This window comes from Lupinus angustifolius, chromosome LG12 (genome assembly GCF_001865875.1).
Source record: "Lupinus angustifolius cultivar Tanjil chromosome LG12, LupAngTanjil_v1.0, whole genome shotgun sequence".
Lineage (NCBI taxonomy): Eukaryota > Viridiplantae > Streptophyta > Magnoliopsida > Fabales > Fabaceae > Lupinus > Lupinus angustifolius.
In genome coordinates this window covers 1,898,770-1,923,522 of record NC_032020.1, presented here as the reverse complement: position 1 = coordinate 1,923,522, position 24,753 = coordinate 1,898,770, and the positions used below count along the sequence as shown (strand labels likewise).

Here is a 24,753-nt window from a genome sequence, read left to right as displayed (position 1 = left end):
CTCTTTAAGTTAATATATTAAAACATTTAATTTTTATAGTTTAATATTAATGATTTAAATAATTGTAAAAATACAAATTTTAAATTTATCATATTTATGTATGTAAAAAATATCATTCACTATTATTTATAAAAATGAAAAGTAACATATTAATATTCATGTAAAAAATATTTATTTTTATTCATAAAAAAAGAAATAAATTTGTTATTATTTATTTAAAAAATATTTCATAATATTATTTATAAAAATGAAAATCTCAAATTAATTATTACTTAATTAAATAATGATAAAAATATAATAATTACCATTATTTATATAAAAATGAATTTTTTAATTAAAATAAATAAAAAGGAATAATAATAAAATATAAAAAAGAAAATGTATACATGCTGATAATGTTTGTACACCAATACACCTTGTGACTACGCTTCAATGATAAAAAATGGATCCATTTCTTAGTGGTAGATCTAAAAAACATCCATACTGTTTATGAGGGTGAATATGAGAACGTAATGGTACAGTGCATTTTCTGGTTTATGAACTGATGAGATAGAGAATACAAAATATGGTGACAAATATCACTATTTAATTGGCCTAACGAGATAAATTCTCCTAGATATGAATAACAAATTTATTTATTCTTCATGCCATATACACAAACATAGTACATGGTGGTACAAAAAAGAAGAATTTTACATGAAATAGGAAATGTTCACAGTGTATAAACTTGTAATACAATTTAAAGTCCGGAAGTAAAAGGCACCCCAGTGGCCAATAACCATGAATTACCATCAATAAAGCTTCCAACTGTATATGGCTTAGCCTTAGATGCACTAGTAATAACCTCATAACCCCTCCATTTCACTCGTTTTTTGGTGGAGGAACCTGGACCTGTGTTTTTATATTCAACGTAGCATAAAGTATCCAATGCGAAATTTCCCTTCCATTCGACCTTGAGCTGTAATTGTTACTGTATTTTGAGGACCATTTCTTGCATAAATGTTGCAATTTTGAAAAACAGAAGCTGCAGCACCAAAGATAAAATCAACTGTACCATAGATGTCACATTCCCTATAAAATTGTCTCCCTGATTGAGCAAATAGTGTGTCTTGGTAACCTTCAAAGCCACATTTGTAAAATACTGAATGATCTGAGTTAGAACGTAATGCCACAGCTTGGTTACGTGCTGCTCCTGCGGCGTTTCTAAATGTGATGTATTGAGCCATAAATCCATACTCATCAACACCTGAAAAAAATAGTTGATTATCATTTTCTTCAAAGAGTCAAAATTCACCATATCTATTTATTAGAAATTGATAGACAATTACAACTTTTCAGTAGGCATTCCCTTACCTTAGCTTTATATATAGAACTGTGACACATTATAAGGGTACTCTCATGTCATTTTTGAAAGAAATATATAAATTAGAATTTAACAAAAAAATAAAATGTAATTTTGTCTAATCTAGAGAAGGCATTATATGTGTTAGATGCCTCTCATTTCTATGCCTTAAAATAATTTTATAACTATTTTATGGCTCTCTTTAATGGCATTTTATGTCACTTTTATGGCTTTGTTTCCAAGCATCCAATGCTTCATATCCAAGATACCAAGACTTTGCTTACCTATAAAAGGACACATATAAGAACTTCAAAATCATCTTCACAACACACAACATCTCTTTCATTTACACATATATTGTGAGTGCATTCTTGGTGAGAATTCTTGTTCCATTTGAGAGAGTATTTGTGAGGAAAAATATTGTCATTTGTCCTCATCATTATAAGAGGATTTCTTGTACTCTTCTTTTTTACATAGTGGAAGTTTGCTCTTGATCGCCCGTGGTTTTTTTCTCTCACACTGAGGGGTTTTTTCACGTTAAATCTTGTGTGTTATTTTCTTTATCCTTTACTTGCTTCTCTTTTGTTCTCAATTGATTCAATCCTGTGCTTCCGCATTGTGCTCTAACCTTAACAAGTGGAATCAGAGCTCTTACTAAATTGAGAATTTCAAAATGTCTGCAAAATTTGACATTGAGAAGTTTGATGGCAAAATTAGCTTTTCTATTTGGCGAGTCCAAATGAGGGCCGTTCTTATCCAGAGCGGATTAAAGAAAGCTTTAGATGGGAAGTCAAAGAAACCAGTTTCCATGACCGATGATCAATGGGACGAGTTGGATGAAAAGGCGCTTTCAACAATTCAACTTTGTTTGTCGAAGGAGGTTCTTCGTGAGGTTGCCAATGAAGAAACCGCTGCGGCTTTGTGGCTGAAGTTAGAAACTTTATACATGACCAAGAGCCTCGCAAACAAGCTTCGTCTCAAAGAACGGTTATACACCATTCGTATGGTTGAAGGTACTCCTATTCAAACTCATCTTGATGAGTTTAATTCTATTATTATGGATATGCAAAATATTGATATTAATATTGAAGATGAAGACAAAGCTGTTTTGTTGGTTGTCTCTTTACCTTCTACCTATAAGCACTTCAAAGAAATCATGTTGTATGGAAATAATGATACCTTATCCTTTGAAGATGTTAAATCTAATTTATTGTCCAAAGAAAAATTTGATCTTGAAGTTAATTCTGTGGACAAGGGTGAGGGCTTAAGTGTTCGAGGTAGAACTCAAGAAAAAGGGAGTACCAATTATAAAAAGTTCAGATCCAAATCCAGAGGTCGCAAATCCAACAAAACTTGTCGCTATTGCAAGAAACCGGGGCATGACATTCCTGATTGTTTTATCTTAAAGAAAAAACAAGAAAAACAAGATAAGGGAAAATTTCAACAATCCTCTGAAGCTGCTAATATTGAAGCCAATTCTGACGGTGATATTCTTTTATCTGTTGTCTCTTATAATAATAGGAGTAAAACAGAATGGATTCTTGATTCTGGATGTACTTTTCATATGTGTCCTTATAAGGACTTATTCACCACTTTTGAACATGTTGACAGTGGTGTTGTTTTGATGGGCAATGATACCCAATGCAAAGTTGCAGGAATAGGTACTATTCAGATCAAGGCTCATGACGGTGTTGTCAGAACCTTGGCTAATGTCCGCTATATTCCAGATTTGAAGCGGAACTTAATTTCTCTTGGCACCCTAGAGTCTCTCGGGTGTAGGTATTCAGCTGAAGGTGGAGTTCTAAAGGTATTGAAAGGTGCTATGGTATTATTGAAAGCTAACCGGATTGGTAGTTTATATGTCTTGCAAGGTTCTGTTGTGACAGGTTCAACAGCTGTATCTTCTTCAATGCATGATAATGACATTACCAAATTATGGCACATGCGCCTGGGCCATATGAGTGAAAAAGGTATGCACCTTCTAAGCAAACAAGGTCATCTTGGTAAACATGGCATTGGTAAATTGGATTTTTGTAAACATTGTGTTTTTGGGAAACAGAAAAAGGTTAGTTTCTCCACTGCAACTCACCGTACCAAAGGTATTCTTGATTATATTCATTCTGACCTTTGGGGGCCTTCTAAATTTCCTTCTCATGGAGGATGTCGCTATATGATGACCATCATTGATGATTTTTCTCGCAAAGTTTGGGTTTATTTTCTGCAGCATAAAAATGAGACTTTCTCCACTTTCAAGAAGTGGAAAACTCTTGTTGAAACCCAGACAGGGAAGAAAGTGAAGAAGCTTAGAACAGACAATGGATTAGAGTTCTGCAATGGTGATTTTAATGAGTTCTGCACAAAAAATGGTATTGCTAGACACAAAACTATTCCAAGAAATCCTCAACAAAATGGTGTTGCAGAACGGATGAACAGGACTCTACTTGAGAGAGTTCGTTGTATGCTCTCAAATGCTGGGTTATGGCATCGGCGTGAATTTTGGGCTGAAGCAGCATCTACTGCTTGTTACCTGGTTAATCGTTCTCCACATTCAGCACTTGATTTCAAAATCCCAGAAGAAATTTGGTCAGGTAATCCTGTTGATTATTCTAACTTAAGAATCTTTGGATGTCCTGCTTATGCACATGTTAATGATGGTAAATTAGCTCCAAGAGCTGTTGAGTGCATATTTCTTGGTTATGCATCTGAGTCTAAAGGATATCGCTTATGGTATTCTGATGCAAAGTCACGGAAATTAATTCTTAGCAGAGATGTGACTTTTAATGAGGATGCATTTTTATCTTCTGGAAAACAATCTATTGTGTCTTCTTCTACTAGTACAGGTAATCTGCAGGGTACTAGCGAGAAGGTGGAGTTGATAGTGAAACCTACAGTTCCTAATGTTGATGTTCCATCTTCCTCTACAAATCAATCTAGCATTGATGATCATTATGTTGATTGTGATGACAGTACAACTTCTCCTATTCATCAGCAAGAAGATGATTATTGTATTGCTCGAGACAGAACCAGAAGACTAATTAAAAGGCCAGCTAGATACACTGATGGTGATAATTTAATTGCTTATGCAATGTCAGTTGCACAAGAGGTAAATGATGATGTTGAACCTGCCAGCTATACAGAAGCTGTTTCTTGTGTTGATTCGTCACAGTGGCTAGTGGCTATGAATGAAGAGATTGAAAGTCTTCATAAGAATGGTACTTGGGCTTTGACAGAGCTTCCCGAAGGCAAACGACCATTACGATGTAAATGGATCTATAAGAAGAAAGACGGTATTCCCGGGGTTGAAGATCCAAGATGCAAAGCACGACTAGTTGTTAAAGGTTTTAATCAAAAGGAAGGTATTGACTTTAATGAGATATTCTCACCTGTTGTTCGTCATACTTCTATTCGTGTTTTGCTTGCTTTTGTTGCTTTATTTGATTTGGAGTTGGAGCAACTTGATGTAAAGACAGCTTTTCTACATGGAGAGCTGGAAGAAGAAATTTACATGGAACAACCTGAAGGATTTATTGTTCCTGATAAGGAGCATCTTGTCTGTCGATTGAAGAAATCATTATATGGCCTTAAGCAAGCTCCCAGACAATGGTACATGAGGTTTGATTCTTTTATGATTGGGCAAGGTTATTGCAGGAGTCAATTTGATGACTGTATTTATTTCCAGAAATTTCCAAATGAATCATTCATATACTTGTTACTGTATGTTGATGATATGCTAATTGCTTCACGTGACAAGTCTTTGATCCGGAAATTGAAAATTCAACTCAATAATGAGTTTGAGATGAAAGAATTAGGTGCAGCCAAGAAAATTCTTGGTATGGAGATTCACAGGGATCGTCAAGCTGGTAAATTGTTTTTATCCCAAGAGAAATATATTGAAAGAGTGCTTGAAAGGTTTAATATGAATAATTGTAAACCTGTTTCTACTCCACTTGCTGCACATTTCAAGTTATCTTTAGATCTTTGCCCACATACAGAGGAAGAGATGGAGCGTATGTCACATATTCCTTATGCTAGTGCAGTTGGTAGTCTTATGTATGCTATGGTGTGCACTAGACCTGATTTAGCATATGCTGTTAGCATGGTAAGTCGATATATGCATAATCCTGGAAAGGATCATTGGAGTGCTGTAAAATGGATTTTTCGGTATCTAAAAGGTACTTCTGGTATTGGCTTGGTATTTGACAGAAACAAGGCTACAACTGATGACGTTGTAGGTTATGTTGATTCGGATTATGGTGGTGATATTGACAGTAGGAGGTCTCTTTCTGGTTACATCTTTACTCTCTGTTATAGTGCTATTAGCTGGAAAGCTACTCTTCAGTCCATTGTTGCATTGTCTACGACTGAAGCAGAATATATTTCAGCAACGGAGGGTGTGAAGGAGGCTATTTGGCTCCGAGGTTTGGTAAATGAACTTGGTCTAATACAGGGTGTTCTTACAGTGTTTTGTGATAGTCAAAGTGCTATTCATTTGACCAGGAATAATCGTTATCATGACAAGACCAAACACATTGATATAAAACGTCACTTTATCCGAGATATTGTTGCTATTGGTGAAATTATGGTGGAAAAGATTCACACATCAGAGAATCCAGCAGATATACTTACCAAGCCACTTCCGAATACCAAGTTCCAACTTTGCTTGGACTTGGTTGGTCTCTACAGCACTTGAGTGCCCTTCGGGGCATTATTTGGCGATGAGCAACTTATCAAATTCGAGCCAAGGTGGAGATTGTTAGATGCCTCTCATTACTATGCCTTAAAAGAATTTTATGACAATTTTATGGCTCTCTTTAAGGGCATTTTATGTCACTTTTATGGCTTTGTTTCCAAGCATCCAATGCTTGGAATCCAAGATACCAAGACTTTGCTTGCCTATAAAAGGACACATATAGAGAGCTTCAAAATCATCTTCACAACACACAACATCTCTTTCATTTACACATATATTGTGAGTGCATTCTTGGTGAGAATTCTTGTTCCATTTGAGAGAGTATTTGTGAGAAAAAATATTGTCATTTGTCCTCATCATTATAAGAGGATTTCTTGTACTCTTCTTTTTTACATAGTGGAATTTTGCTCTTGATCGCCCGTGGTTTTTTTCCTCTCACACTGAACATTGTGCTCTATCCTTAACAATATGTTTCTTTTTGCTTGTTACACTTAGCTCGTCTCCTTCTTTAGCTTTGTACTAAGACAAGTCTATGTGCTCTCGTTTTCAATTTTGTAGACTCCCATTTCAATTCATCTACGTAAATTAACTTCAGTCAAATTGTGGCTAATAATTTAATTTGCCAATGTAAATTTTTTAATTTGTTTCCTTTGTTAGATTAATTTAAGAATTAGTAATTCATGTTTTTGGAAAGTTAGTAATTTGAATAAAAGTGACTAATGTGATGATTGTTGTCAATTAATGAATCAAATTAGTGGGGGTGTGTTTTTAACTCTCTCCCTTCTCACTTTATGGGTAGTCTCCATCATAGTGAGTGAGTTATTTTCTCCAATAACTTTTCCTACACCCTTGTATAAATAGAGCACTTATGCATTGAGAAAGTCATTTTATTGTTTGCTATCTTAGGAGTAGAAATACAAAGTGAGAATTAGAGAACTATTAGTGGCCGAGTAAGGAAAGTGTAACCCTATATAGAGAAGGAAAAAAATTGAGTTTCTAATAATCGAGAAACATATAAAGGGAAGGCGGAGAGGTGAAAATAAAAGCAACCATAAAGTGCAGTAGAAGAGAAACCGAAATGAAACCAGATATTCTTCGATCTCTTCTTTTATTACATGTGAATATCATAATATTAAAGTCTCAATTAAAGGGTTCTTATGAATCATTAAACACTCATAAAATGTTATACTAACAATTTGTATCAGAACATCAGGTTAGGGATACATTCCTTGTGTTTCTAGAATTGAATCATGTGTACATTAAAATGGAACCAAAGACTTATTATTATGAAATGAAATGATTGTGAGTTGTTCTATTTGGTTTAATCTGAATTTAATTATTTTCAATGAAAATTGTAGCACTTTCATGTATTTCATAATGTCACTATCTCGCTGAAAATGAGAAATATTTATACTTGTATGAAAACTAGTTGTTGATACTGATATTAATTACAATTAAAATTATGATGTATATCTTGATCACCCATAGGTAGATCATTGTATGTAATGAAGATTATGATGCCATAAGAATAACTAATTTTGTTTTTTCATTAATTATAATGTATATCTTGATCACTAAAGGTGGATTTCCTCATGTATTTAACGACATTAAAGTTTTAAGCATACTTGTTTGAATTATGTTGATTGTTGCGAACAAATCTAGTTCCTACTAGGTTTGATGGAGTTGGACTTGACCATCGTTATGGATAATGTATCACCCATAACTGAGACCAACTCGGAGGTAGACAACACTCTATTTGAGGCTTGGGAGCAGTTAAACAGGTTGAATCTTAGCTTGATGATAATGTCAATATCTAACAATATCAAGTCATCTATGCCTAAAACGAATAATGCTTGGGAATTAATGAGGATGATCAAGGAGTACTCTCAATCAGGCATTACTGATAAGTCTGTGGTGGGAAATCTCATGACATAATTGACAACCAAAAAGTTTGACTAGTCGCAACAAGTTCATGATTATGTAACTAGCATGGCAAATCTGGTTGCGAAAATGAATGATATGGGGATGAAAGTAAGAGAAGCATTCTTAGTAGAGATTATCCTTAACTCCCTTCTTGTTGAGTTTGGCCAATTTCAAGTGGACTACAACAACATCAAAGAAAAATAAAATTTTCAAGAACTAAAAGTCATGCCTGTTTAAGAGGAGGGGAGGTTAAAGAAAATTAAGAATGACTCATCCACTTGTCCATTTAGGAAACAACTAGAACCATTAGAGTCAAACCAAGCAATAGGAACAAAGGAAAGGGAAAGGAAAAGATCCATATTAAAGAATGGAAAACCCATAAAAAGATGAAGTGCTTATTTTGTAAGAAGAATGAGCACTATAAGAAGGATTGCCCTAAAAGGAAAAAATGATTCGAAATGAAAGATAAATATTTTGTTTCTGTTATAGATGAATCATTTCTTAGTGAGGTTCCTAATAATACTAGGTGATTAAACTCTAGCACAACAACTCATATGTCACATATTGTGTAAGGATTCATTTCCATATGAACATAGAAAACTGAGAAGTTTCTTTACATTGAGAGAAGAATGAAGACACAAGTTCATGGAATTGGGACATACAGATTGACCTAGATAGTGAAAACTATTTAGATATAGAAAAGAGTGTCATGTGCCTAGAACTTGGTTTCTGTTTCTAGATTGGATTGTATAAAGATGGTGAATATTATGAAAAATATAATGAGAATGGACAATGTTGAGGACCATTTTTATAAAGTTTCTCGAAAGTCGAGGCATATATGCTCCATACACTATGTCTTAGACATCGCAAGAATATGGTGTTGTTAAGTCATCATGATTTACCTTTATCATTGTGGATTTACACATTAAGGACCACTGTGTATATGCTAAATTGAGTTCCCAACAAGGTAGTTCCTAAAACTCCCGATGAGTTATAGACTGGTAGGAAATCCAGTTTGAGACATCCCCATTGTTGGTATTGTTCACTAGAAGTAAAGGTGTACAATCCAGATGAAAATAATCTTGATGCAAGAACCATTAGTGGTTTCTTTATCGGCTATTCTAAAAGTCAAAAATGTATAGATTTTATTGTCCTAAACATAATACGAGAATACGAGTCTGAAAATGCTAGGTTCATTGAGAATGATCAAATCAGTGGGAGTGATAAATCATGAAAGGTGTATATTATGAAGACCTCTGATAAATCTTCTTCACGGAAGGTGTCTCATCAGGTTGTTGTTCCTCTGGTTATATTACCGTCAAATAACACACATACACAACAAGATAATACCCAAAAACCCACAAGATGAACAAATAGTTAATGAGTCGATTAATGAAGTCGTCAATTATAAAATGATAGAAGAACCACAAGAAATATCATTAAGAAGGTTTGAAAGACAAAAAAGATAAGCTATTTCTAACAATTATATTGTATATTCACTTGAACATAAATGTAACTTGAGCATTGATAATGATCTAGTCTCGTTCATACAAGCCATGGAAAGTAAGAATTCTGAAAAGTGACTCAATGCTATGAAAGAAGAGTGAAAATCAATGGGTGATAATAAAGTTTGGTATCTAACTTAGTTGTTCGAGAGTTCAAAATGAGTTGGTTGCAAATGAGTCTTTAAGACCAAGTGTGACTCGAAAGATAACATTAAAAGATATAAGGCTAGACTTGTCGCCAAGGATTTCACTCAAAAAAAGAGAATTGATTATAAACAAATTTTCTCTCCAGTTTCTAAAAAATATTCTTTAAGAATTGTTATAGCTTTGGTGGCTCATTATGACTTAGAGCTTCACCAAATGGACGTAAAGACCACTTTTCTGAATGGTGACTTAAATGAGAAAGTTTGTATGAACCAATCCAAAAGATTCTTAACCACAGGTAACAAAAATTTAGTATATAGATTAAATAAGTCAATATATAGATTGAAACAAACTTCCAAAGACAATGGTATAAAAAGTTCAATGATACCGATAAGTCATATGGGTTTATGGAAAACACTACAAATATTTACTATTAGTCCATCACTAAAAACATATGTAAGTTATTAAAATATTATGGCAGCATATGAATTTGCTTACCAACCGTGGCGGAATCGAGGGTTGTGCTTCCCCCTGCAACGCTTTTGCTACCTGTGATAATGGTCTTGCCAATACCATCTCCTACCAACATGATATTCTTTGCTTTTATCACAATTTGTTCATTGTATGTACCTTTCTTCACATATATAACATACCTGTCATTGCTACTCTGTGGTGCACCATCAATTGCTTCTTTCACTGTTTTGTATTTGCCTGACCCATCTTTCGCAACCACCACATTAGCCTGAGCAATTGCATATGATCGCAACAGCTTCCCGTCTCTGGGCTTGACCCATGTTGGAAACCCATCTTTGTAACTTTGTTGTTGGTCAGGAACCTTGTTCAAAGACAAGGTATTGCTTATCAACTTAGTAACATTATTGGAGAACAAAGGTAACACAGAATCTGAAACACCAAGGTCAATTAACCCATCTTTGCATTTTGTTCAAAGACAAGGTTTGTTAGAGCTGTGCTGAGCCATGTTTGAACATCAACTTGTGTGAACTTTGTGTTAGGGTCTATGGTTTTGTTGAGCGTTTGAATGGTGTTCTCATAGAGCTGAAGGCAATTAGCCCATGCAGCTTTTTCTTGAGAGTTCCGGAACTTAGGATCAAGTGAGTGAATGTTTTCTTGGCCTTTTTGTGCTTGATCTAAGGCGAGTTGTATGGACACTTTAAGAAAATCAGACTTGTTTTTTATGGTTTGGTTGAAAGCATTATTGGTCAAATAGTACTCACATGGCTTAGGGTTAGGGGTTTGGCTACACCATTTTTTGATGTCATTCAATAAGTAACTAGAGACAATAGAGGAAAACAGAAAGGGAACAATTAATATTGTTATTAGCAACCGAAATAATACCATAGTTAGGAGCTTGTCTATAGCCTGGAAATGATTATGAGATTGTTTCCCTCGATTTTTCCAATTCATATTTGTATTTACTCTAAATTTCTATATATTTTTCAAGCATATTTGTGTAGAGCAGGAACTTTTAACCACTAAAACTTGTTGACTTCTTGTTTCCCTCGTCAAAATAAACCTTGGCTAGAACATGCAGGGTTGTGAATTAGAATGGAGACCATTTGTTACGTTTTATGTCATATCTAATTCAAAAGTATCATTTAGTTAAAAAAGATAATCTTAAAAATAGAAATTAATATTTTTATATTATTTGATAAAAATTAATTATAAGACATGGATATATAATTTTTTTGGACTGAGGATTTTTGTTCTTTGATGAAAAGGGTAAGAAAACCCTTATTAGCACCCCTTATTATACCCAATTAATCATGTCGGCTTTTACAATTAAAAAATATGGTATTTGAACTAAATTTTGGATATTTGAGAGTCAATTACAGTTCGGAAAAATATTAATATCATATTTGCTTGTACTTACATGATATTCTTATTAACACCATGAATGGACTTGTTTAAATATTTACTTTTTATTGCTATTTATTATGTGACAAAAATTAATTTTTTAGAATGAGAAGAGTTATTTTGTTCCTTCTTATCCTCATGTTAAATAGAAAATTGATATATAGATACTTCTATAAAAGAAATGTTTTGATAGTTGTAGTGATTATTGTTATATAAATATTAAAAGAGAATAAACAATGTTAATCATAATGGGGCCTCACCTTAAGGAGATAGAAAACATGATATTGATCATGTTCACTCTTTCAATCTATAATGACTTTTATTGTAAGTTTAAAGGAAAGTCTAACATTATCACTATTTACCTACCACTTCAAGAGAATAAAATAATAGCCATATATTCCTTATTGTGTCTTAATTTCAAAAGATAGAAATATGACCTTTTCCCTACCTACCATTAAATCATTACTAATTTTTTATCATAAAAAAGTTAAGATAACATAGAAAACATTGGGGCTTAATCTTTCTATTTACCTCTTTAAGGTAATATATTAAAACATTTTCATTTTAATTTAATTATAATTTAATTATTTATTTATGAAATTAAAATATTTCTAATTATGTATAAAAAATGAAAGTTAATAAATTGATCATTATTTATTTATGTAAACTTATTATTATTATTTATACCAAATCAAAACTAATAAATTGGGGAGGTCATACAATTGTTGAACTTTAGTTACCTAATGAATAAGAAAATGCATATATTTCTCATAAAAAATAATTCATTACCTTTTACCTATAATGCCTATTTTATTGTTACCATATGTGGGAGTCTAAATTGGAAAAATACAATTGTCTCATGGCTAGAGCACATAGAGTTCAAAAGGGTGAGAAAATCCTTATTGGTACTCCTTAATAATTGGATGAATCTAATTATTTTAGGTTTGTTTAAATATTTATTTATTTTTATATAGTTATTTATTAAGGGACATAAATTTTATTTTATTTCCATTTTTACACCGGATAAGAGTTACCTTACTCCTATGTAGGGTAAGAGTCAAGCTAAATCGATTCAAACTAAAGCTCACTTCAATTCATATTTTCTCAGCTTGAAACTCGACTTGAATTCGATACAAGTTATTTTTTTATCTTGAGTTTAATTAAAGTTCACTAAATAATCGGCTAAGTTCGAATTGATTAATTTAAACAACTCAAATAATTAATTTATTTAAAAAAAAATATTGTTCAAGGTTATAAATATAAAATTGTTTATAAATAATAATAATAATAATAATAATAATAATAATAAACGTAAAAATTAATGCATGAGTAATAGTTTAAAAACAATGAACATAAAAAAATTGTTTTTTATATATAACATATAACTTATAATATATAACATATCATATATAATATAATATTTAATAATAATATATAATATATAATATGTAAAAAATAATATACATAGTTCTAGGGTGAAAATTGTTTTTAAGTTGTGGTGGCAATGTTTAATCGTACTTCGTCATCCACACCCAAGAGTGTGAAATATGAGCCTTATATTCGATAATATGTCTCAAATCAAGAAGATAGAATACATGATATTAACCGTGCCTACTTTTTCAATCTTTAAATATTTTTATTAAAAGTTTAAATAAAATTAAAACATTTGTTATAAGCCACCTACTCTCTCCAAGAGAATGAATATATTTATGTCCACTATGGTGCCTCCGCTTGAATATATAGAGGACATGACCTCATTGCTATCATCCTATGTTGAGAGAAACATTGGACCTTAATCATCCTCTTTAGCTCTTTAAGTTAATATATTCAAAAAGTTTATTTTTTATTATTTAATTTTAATTATTCATTTATTTAGTTATAAAAAGAAAATATTTCTTATTATTTATAAATATGGAACTTAATAAATTAATCATTATTTATTTATGTAAAATATATTTATCATTACTTATAAAAAACTAAAACTAATAAATTGTTTAGGTTGTACACTTGTTGAACTTTATTTGTGCTAATGAGTGATAAAATGCATGTATCTTCCATAAAAAATAATTTATCACTTCACTTGTAATGCTTATTTTATTGTGTACAACATGTGTTAGTCTTAATTGGAAAAAGAAAGACTTGGAAAAAAGTCTTTTTGAAAATAGTAGTTTAATCACATATAAAATAATTTTAAAATAATTTCGGCCTAAAACTCGTTGTAAAAGCTATGGTCTAAATATAAAGAAAATTTTAAAAACCATGGGCTAAAAGTGATTCGTAAAAATCATGACATGAAACTAGTCTATAATAGTGTAGCCCAACATGTCATAAATGTGACCTTCAGCCTAAAAGAGGTTTTCAGAATCATGGTCTAAGTCTTTATATATTTTAGTCCACATTTGTTTCTTTTGTGATCAAATGTAACAAACCATTAGTTTATTAAAAAAATGCCACACTCACTTAGAACGTAACACAGTTTGAAAACATGCCAAAACTGTGGTTTAAACTTTATGTCATGGTTTAATTGTTGTTTGTTCCCACATTGTTTTTTATTTTCTTTTCTACTTCATGCACATGTGTTTTTTTTTTTTCATTTTCTTGTTCCCTTTTTTTCTTTCTTCATTGTTTATATATTGAATAATAATTATAAAAATCTATTTTTTATAAATAATAATAATATAATAATTGTAAAAATCCAATTTTTATAAATGATAATAATATAATATGTAATAAATACAACATTTCTCTCTTGATCTTTATCCCAAAATTAAATATAAAAAAATATTATTTTTCTAAAACTAAACCTTGATCTTTTCTATAAAACTATTTGGTCATAAAATTTAAATCTTCTAATTACAACAAAAAGAGTAAACAACTTAAATAAAATATAATAACTATTTTATGATAAAGATTAAGTAAATAAATATTGAATAGAAAAAAATTAATGTAAAAATACTAGAACTCATAATTAATTAAATAATAGTTATAAAAGTGCAATAAGGATTAAAAGGATATTAGAGATGAAGATCCATATCTTACACCCCTTCAAGTTAAAATGTGATACTAGACTTAGGCCATTTACCTTCCTCTTTCAAAGTGGGAATGGTGGATGAAGCAAAGTGTCATATTTTTATTTTATCATAATAATTTAATAAAAATCTTTAAATATCAGAAGAACATATATAATCATTATCTTGCTTTCTCTCTCTTTGTATTGAGATGTGGTAACTAATATATGGCTGCTACTTCCATCTCTCGAGCTGTGGATAAAGAACTACGATTGACATTAGTTTTTTGTCTTAATATTGATATAAGAGAAATCACCATAACAAACAAAACCATTTTAACCTAAGACCTATGTAAGTCTTGATTTATTATTGCACATAAGAATACATGAGAGTAAGATAAACTCTTGCTAGATATAAAATAAAAAGTATAATTTTAGTCATTTAATAAATAATAAAAAATAGTAAGTATTTAAACAAGTATAAGTTATAAATTAATCTCAGCTTTTAATGAGGGTATGGTCTTATTATGGGCGGACGAGAAACTATTATAATTCTGATGTGTGTGAAATTATGCTAAATTTGTATTGCATTTAACTCGTATTCTAGAACATAATTAGGACATTAGGATAATTTTTAGCCTTTATTTCTCTTTCTTCGGTTTGAGCATGTGTTTTTTGTTGTCTTGTATAAGATAAATAGTTTCAAGCTAAAAAGAGCAGAGATTTGATGCAAGAAGAAATGAAATAGGTGTTGGGACCATGAGAAGGCAAATTAAAGGACCAACGGAAGGTCAAAGCATGGAATCAAATATAGTGAAGGATGTCATTGAGCGTATAATGAAAAAAGCGACGAAAAGTGAAGGCACACAATATGGTTAAGTCGTGCATAGACCCACGATAATATGTTAATTGATGAATTTCATCCCTGACTCAGAGATTTCCATGGCCAAGCCATGCCCTGGACCATGACTGTGTACGTTGGACCCATGGCATGTATTGGGCGACTGCTAGAAGACATCCAATGGAGGCCATGATCCACAGCCAAGCCGTGTGTTGGCTCATGGTCATGGATTGACCAAATTTGTTCCTAATTTTCAAATTTTAAGAATGAATTTGTTGGGCTTAGCTTGATCCCTTGTAAATATGATAAATGAGGATTTTCCCTCAAAGATGGAGACACATTTTAATCTACTTAGGTTTGACATTTCTATTTTCTCCATGTTCTCATTAGAATTTTGTAATCTCATCTCCATAATGAGTGAATAATTATCTTTGTTTCTAAGATAGGATTTATGCACTTTTACATTCAATAAATACGTGTTTCTACTTCTATTTTATTGAGTGTTGTGATTTTAATCATTAAATTGAGGTCTTATTTGTGTGAGTTGTGTGGCCAAGAAGTTGCACCTCTTAGATATATTAAGGAAGGATCAAAACGTGAACCCAACTATCCGATCATTCAATTATTCAATCTAGAATCCTACTCACGAGAATTGTCCTAGGATTCTTGGGGATTATCTATGAATTCCCTTGGGTTGCTACAAAATAACTGGATAGAAAGATCTAAGTAAATGATTCAATTAATAACTATATCATGAGAGTATGTGTGACTTCAATTGAGTACACATGTCGGATCTCGAGAGAGAAAGAGACATACCAAAGAGAAATTTACCCTCATAACTTAAAGTTCATGAAAAGAAGAAAAATCAAGGATTTGCGAGTGTAAAGACGATAATCTTATCCTGAGAACTCTTCCTAATGTAAATCTCAATGCTTTTACTGTTTCCATAATTATTATTGTCAAGCATTCCATTATTCTAAATTTAATTTTAATCCATTTTAGAGTCAGATATAATTAATTGATAGAATTAAAGGAACTTTTCAGTCTTCGTGAGATTAATATCTTCTATTACTTGACAATGAAATCATATACTTGCAATTTGTCTTATCAAAATCTTGATCTAGAAATGACTCACAAATCTCTGAAATATGGTTTAAATATAAAAATAATCTAAATTAGGAATAAAGAGAATTTTCTGAGTTTTATCTATAGAAATGTAGTGGTAACTCCAATCATTTGGAAAATGATGGAAATCCTATTATTTGCATTACCTCTTCCTAGTCGTGGAATCCGACATGTCGTGCATGACAGCTGGCGACTCCACTAGAAACACTAATATGAATTTTGGGCCCAAAACCATTGATTACATGGATATATCTATATCTTGAAAAGTTTAACTTTTTTGTCAACTAACAAGATATTACAATCTCACTTGTTCGACATCTGTTTAGAGATTTTTATTATTTATATAAAAAATAAAAATAAAAGTATGTATACTTCCCACACATACAATATTGTGTACACTTGCTTCTCGACACACACAAATGCCCTATACCTGGGTATTAGAGATTATTATAAGATAGGAGGGACATCCACTTTGCAGGTAGGGACAATGAGTTTCACTTGTATTAGCTTGACGGACCACCTATATTGTTAGTGGTATCGTGAGTTAGGCACATCACAAGGTAATCTCTCATTTCTAACCGATGATACTTGGGGTATCCTTTCTTCAATATTGGATTCTATATGGAGACCATTAACATGAATCTAGAACCTTTTAAGGATTCCATGATAGATATACCCTAGGATTCTAACATATTTGTGTGGCTTTAAGTCATTTCAAAAACCCAATGTGGTGTACATTGTGCGAGACAAGAAAATCACCTTATTTTCGATGTTATGAATTAGGAATTATGTCTCTTAAATAAGGTGACCTCATCATCAACCAACCCTGAGTGGTGTAGCTTATTATTGCACTTTGATATTCATGTGTCGTAATAGCAGTACATTACATACAAAAGAAATACCCTTTGGTAGGACCCATTTGGGTATATCATATTTTACAATGAAAGCCACATTGCTAAAAAAATAAGGTCTTTAACCCTAAGGGCATACATCATGTATTTTTTACATCATCATACATATATTCATGAAAATTAAACTTCACCCATTCATTATTAAAGAAAAAATACATCATTCAAAGATTTATCAATTTGTTCACATATTCATCCATCATTAATTTATTCAAAAATAAAAAATAAATCATTCAAACATTAAATCATTTATTCATCCTATCATCCACCATTCAACAATGCAATCATTTAGTTAAAAAGTAAAAAATACATCATTCAAAAAATGTATTCCACACATTACCATTTCATATGGAATCATCATATCATTTCATGTATTATCGTAAATCGCCATATGCATTATCTTAAAAAAAACAAAATAAATCACTTCATACCTCTTAAAGCATTTCAAATCATATTCATCATAAATTTTATTTTTCAAGTAGTCTCATGTATTTTAAAAAAAAATTACATGTATTCTTTAGATACATCTCATGCATTTTCATGAATCATATGCATCAAAATTACATCCTCATATCTTCCATGTGTCCTTAAGTAATTTTTATTAAGATGAATGTCATGCGTTTTTGAAGTAGTATGTGCTTAGGAATAGTATTACATGTATTTCGTGCATCATTTAAAATTTCATTTAAATTACATGTATCATGAATGCCACCATTCGATTTTCGGTTGCTTACTAGCTCTACAATTTAGGAAGAGGTTGAACTCGATTTCATCCTCTCGCAAGAGATTTAGAATCGCTACTACATTTTATATGGTTAAAACATAGAAATCTATCTTTTAAGCTCAATTTTGAAAATGTAGTCTTTTAAATAATAGTATTGAGCACGAGATTCAATCATGGATCAAAGAATGTATTACCACCACGTTCTCCCATAATAAAAGGTTATCCTCGCTAATTGCATAGATTTTTATACCCTTGATTTATTTTCAAAAAAAAATTGTTTACAAGAACAAAATAATCTATTTTTTATTTTTGTATCTTACAAGAGTTTATCTTGCTCCTACGTATCTCTAAGTGCAATATGGAAATCAAGACTACGTAGTTCTGAGTATAATGTTAGTTAATTATTTTGATTTTATTTTTTCATTTCATTTAAAAATGATATAATTATTTTAATTTAATTTCATGGAATCAATAGCAAAGGTTTGACACTAGTTGTACGCCAACTTCCTAGAAAGCAAAAGACGACATGGACCACGACCATACTATCATATCCCATAAAAATATTTAAGATTTAAAAGAATAAATTTAGAAATAATTTACCTTTAAGAAAGTATACATCATGTTTTCGCTTGAAGCAGGAACAAAGAGACGACATAAGTCATGGTTCTACTATATAATCTTATAAGAAATATATAAGATTTAATTATTATAAATAATTTATTTTTAAGAAAGTGAAATTAATAGCAAAAAGTTTGACATTGATCTTACATTATGTTCATGTTTGGAGTAGGAAGAAAGAGACGTCATGAATCATGACCATACTATCAAATCCTATAAGGAATATATTTTTACGAAGGTGAAATTAATAACAAAGGTTTGACACTGATTATACATCATTTTCTCACTCGGAGTGGGAAGAAAGATACATTATGTGCTATGACCGTACTATCAAAACCTATAAAAAAATATTTAAGATATTTTTTAAATGAAAATTATTTTTTAATCACTATTATTTATTAGTATTCAAAAGGAATTACTATTATTATAGTAAAAAATGAAATGGGAAAGAGGATACCTAATAATATGGAGTAATTGTTATTCACTGATACACCTAGAACACTCCTTAGCCCTCTTGATGGTGAGTATTCTTATTACCAATATAATGGGATCCAATTGCAAACATTAGGGAAAAGGTGCCATATTTGAATAAATTATCCCAATAGAGCCATAGCAGCATGATTTTTTGCTTCTAAAAGAGTTCCCTATGAAGACCGAAGACTTGACCATTGAAGCCTACCTTCTAAACATCACATAGACGACATAAACCTCTAAATAACCAACGTGTCAAAAAATTAAATTATTGTGCTCTAGAATATTGTAACATTGGGAACCTTTCTAGATCTTCAAATTCATAATTGATCCATTTGGTTGACTTATGAAACCACTACGCTAGAGTTACATTTCAACAACGTGTTTTTAGATGTATAACAACAATTTCATGTGCTTCCTGTTTGGCCGCAGTAGTAATATTGTCATAATTAACAACGTTTCTAATACAATGTGGCATTGCATATATAAAACATCGAATCACACAAAAAAACATTGTCATATGTTGCATAAATACAACAATACATCATACATAAAGCGCTGTCATATATGTCATACATAAACAACTTATTTTATAGGCGTTATTAACATCGCTTATTCTTGCGTTGTTGTATTGCATATGTATAACAACGCATTAGTAGAAAGGTGTTTATTATTCATAAATATTCTTAAACAATACCTTAATGCAACAACGCAACACACAACACTGTTGTAATAAGAATATAAAACAACGCAATCTAGAAAAAGCGCTATTGTATTAATCATTTACAATAGTACATTCCACAGCTTCCCCTAGAATTCGCTGTTGACTTGTAGAAATTAATACATGCATATACATTTATTAGCAACACAAACATTCTCAACAGCACAAACACATTAATACAGACCAAAAGTTTGTTTTATTAACATCAATACAATACAAACTACAAACAATGAATATCATGCCAATTATTTTTTGATAGAGTACATAATTACAAATAAAATTATGCAAATTACAAAGAAAAAAAATTATACAAATTACAAACAATCAAAATTAAGCTATAATTATACAAAGTCTACTTGCATCTACGTTTTCCTTTTCTTTGATTGTTTTTGGCTTGTAAGATCATCCTTGTTTGGAGGAACATATTGATTCTACCAAAGCCCTTCATTATGATAATCTCTTATATATAAATCATTATTCGTAGTTGGTCCGCTCTCACGCGACTGATATGTCCCAATAAAAGGATCATCTTCATTAATATCTTCATATTCTTGGTCATCAATATTATTGACGATTATTTTGTTAGTTAAAAGAACAATTGACCATTTCATATTAGTTGGGTCACTAACATAGAATACTTTTTGAGCCTGTGATGCTAGAATAAATTTCTCATCTTTATATCCTGGCCTATTAAGATCCACCTGCATGAACCCTAACTCATACACTCGAAAGTCATTGTTGTTATCAACCCTCATACAATAAAAAACCAGCATCTGAAACATTTTGAAATCCAATTCCCATATTTGTTCAATCTCCCAAAGTATGAGATGTTCGCATATATTGAGTTTCTATCTTTTGCAGTTGACATATGTAAAGTTAGAGCAACAAGAGTCGCACTACTATTTTGCAATTTACTTTGATCATCTTGTTTTTTTGTATAAAATGTGAAATCATTAATTAGGTAACCAGTGTAGGATAAGACATGAATACTTGGACTATTGGTTAACCATTTCAATATTTCGGAAACCGAATGTGCATTTATATTCAAATCCTCATCAATGTGATTTTTTAGCCACTTTATGAAACACCGATTATGCTATTTGGAAATCCAATTTTCATTCTTACTTGGATAAGACTTCCCTAGAATCTCCTTGTGTATTTTAACATATGGCTCAACCTCATCGGCATTATATAAACATATAAGTGCGTTTGCTCGAATTCGGTTCTTGTTATAGTCAATATTTCATTCCCATTAATACCTTTACCAATTTTTTTTTTTTGCATTCCAAGGCTTTGGAATCTCCACGAAATCACCATCGGTAAGGTATCCGATACAAAAATCAAGAGTTTCTTCAACAATATGGTATGTACATTCCTATCTGACTCAAGATTCCAGAAATATTCAGTAGAATATGGTATGTACATTAAGTCCCGAGATTAGAATGGTCAAATTTTTTTCATCTACTTGTATGTGGATGACTTATTAATAACATGGAGCAGCTCAAAAGGAATAGAAGGTTTAAAGAGTAGCCTAAAAGGTGAATTTTGAGATGATTCATCTAGGCATACTCTCATTTTTCTTGGTCTTCAGTTTCAATACACTCGAAAAGGGCTATTCATGCACCAAAGGAAGTACTTGCTTGAGATATTAACCAAGTTCAACATGTTGAATTGCAACACTTCAGAAACACCAACTAAGATGAATTTGAAGCTAAATCACTTTGAGAATGAGGTTGTTGTTGATGGAACTCTATTTAGGCAAATTGTTGGAAGTTTGAGGTACATTTGTCATACTAGACCATGGATCTCTTATGGTGTTGGCATGATCAGTAGGTTCATGAGTGATTCAAGACACTCTCACATGATAGCAGTGAAAAGGATTTTAACATACCTAAGAGGAACTCTAGACTTTGGCATTGTATTTCCTCGCCAAGATGAAAAGATTAGCTTACATCTTGTGGCCTACTCTAACATAGTCTGGTGTGGTGATGTGTTGGATAGAAACAGCAATATAGGGTATGTCTTCATGATAGTTGGAACACCAAACTCCTAATGCTCTAAGAAGCAGAAGGTAGTGACTCTCTCAACTTGTGAAGTTGAATACATATCAGCTTATTCCACTACTTGCCAAGCACTATGGATTTCATCTTTGTTACTCGAATTGAGCATAAAAGGTGAAGATGCTATGGAATTAATTATAGACAACAAATCAACAATTGACTTGGAAAAGAACCCAAATTCTCATGGTAGGAGTAAACACATAGAGACCAATTATGACTTCTTAAGATATCAAGTAGAAGAAGGAAGAATCAAGCTAGTTCATTGCAAGACTAGGGTTCACTTGGCAAACATCATGACAAAGCCATTTCTTTAAGCAAAAGGTGGCAAAGCACCCCACATACTATATTGAATAAGATTGATTACAAGGAGATTACTTAAAAGTGAATCTATAGTTAGGCAAGCCTAACTTGTTTCTATAGAAGTCATCTTAAACAAAGCTTGGAATTTCATTCTATAAAGAAAAAATCTTAGAAGAAATACCAAAGTTAGCACGTTTATCATCACAAGAGTTATCTTCCCTATAAATGTGAGATATAGAGAAATTCATAGAAAATGTTATATTGCAACATCTAATCTATCTATTACAAAGCTTCCAAGGAACTGTGCCCTTTCCTTTGAATATATCTACCACCAAAGAACAATCACACTCTAACCATATGGAGTTCCAACCTTGTTTATTAGCAAATTGCACCCCCTCCTGATTGACCCCAAAGTAATTAGAAACGCAAGATAGACAATCTTCTTTTGAATTCCTGAAAATTGCACCCCCTCCTGATTGACCAGGGATTCCTTTAGCAGCTCCATCTGAGTTGATTTTCACATTATTCCAAGAAGGAAGGAGCCATGTGACCTTTATGATTGTAGGAGCAGTTTTATAATTAATTTTGACATTGATAGATTTGAAGATTGAAAACTCCTGTAAGGATGAACTTATAGTGGCTGTTGATGTGTTGCCCAAGAGAGTGATTGCTGATTTAATTCTAACCATGGACTTAGACAAGGTGATGCTTATGTCTTGAAATCTATCATGGTTTCTGCAATACCAGATAGTATTGATAGTGTGCACAATAGCAGCAGCCACCAACTACATAAGTTGAATGCTGAAAAAAAAATTAGAAGCTAGTAGAATGCTTGAGAAGGTTCATGTATCAATTTTAATTGAGAAGAGGCTACTTATCCATTGCCATAGATAAACTGCAAAATAGCATAAGAGAAATAACTGATGAGAGCTTTACATACTAGCCTTGCAAAGATTGTATTTGGAAACCAAAGAGCAACCTCTTTTCTGGATATTCTCATAAGTTGGTATTTTCCCTTTGATCAATCTCCAAGTTGTGAAGGATTTAGAGGGAGGAATTGAGGCAGGCCAGATGGATTTGCACCAGTTAAGAGGATGAATGATAAGGGTAATGCAATGATAAGCCTCTTTAAGAGTTAGCTTCCCCTCATTTGAATCCTGCCATATGAGGTTGTCTTCCATAGAAGAAGTGATTGTTCTTGATATTTGGAGAGTTATATGAGGGAAGTCTTGAGCCATCTAGTTTGGAATTATTCATTTCGAGTCATGTATGAAATCAGCCACTGAAGCCTTGAGATAATAGTGCCATTCCTGAGGGATGTTAAGAGAGTTAACCAAAGGCTTTCCCAGCCAATTATCAGTCCAGAAGTTTGTTTGCTGACCATTTCCAATTAACCATCTTGAGTGAATTATTGTTATCTGCCAATTTTTCTTTATATCATGCCAAACAGAGGATTTGAAGAATCTGCTTGAAGGATTGTAGGAATCCCCAAATCTTGTTCTGTATAGAACGACCCATGCCTAATGAGAAGTCCTTCTTTCCCGAGCAAGTTTAATAAGAGCAGACTGATTCATCTTCTTGAGAGACTTGATGCCTAAGCCATCCATCCATCTTATAAGGGGAGCAAACTTAAGCCCAAGCAATAATTAACAATTTTTTGATCTTTATATCACCAGACCATATGAAATATCTTATACAAGAATTCAGATGCTTAATCAACTTAGAAGGCCAAGTATAGATGTGAAAGCTATAAACCAGCATACTATGAATCACTGATTTGACAAGTTCAACCCTTCCCATTATTAACAATGTTAAACCCTTCCATTTGGCCAACTTATGAGTGATTTTTTCAGCAATGGACTTAAGGTGAACCTTTTTAGGCTTACCTTTGAATATGGGGACCCCCAAGTAGTTGAAAGGAAGAGATCCAGCTAGAAAGCCTAAAGAAGAGGATAGGTTAGCAATCTTCCTTGGAGTAGCTTTGGCATGTAGAATTTACACTTTGAAGGATTGATGTTTTGGCCTGAGGTTTCAACATAATCAGCAAGAAGTTGCTTGAGGCTAGCAAGCTCTCTTTTAATACCCCTATAGAAGATTAATATGTCATATGCATAAAGTATATGACTAGGAAGTTGCAGGTTCCTAGAGCCAAAAATAGGTCTCATCTTGTTCTCAACAACAAGTTCAGCAATTCCTCTACTTAGAACATCCTCTATCAGACAAAACATAATGGGAGAGAGAGGGTCGCCCTGCCTAACACCTCTACAATAGTTGAAAAAATCCATGTTTTGGCCATTAACATTAATTGAGAGTTTTGCAGAGTGGAGAATAATGTTGATCCACTTTATGAAGGTCTCAGTAAAACCAAAAGCCCTTAGAGTGTCAATTAGAAACCCTCAATCCATAGTATTGAAAGCTTTGGTTATGTCTAACTTGATTGCCAAGTTATCTCCAAAAGTTTTATGCTCAAGTAGGATTATTGCTTCAAAAGCAATGCAT

The 24,753-nt window shown here is 32.1% G+C and overlaps 1 pseudogene; it reads right to left on the bottom strand.

Moving 5' to 3' along the window:
• On the bottom strand, nt 723–10,963 carry LOC109361669 (annotated as a pseudogene).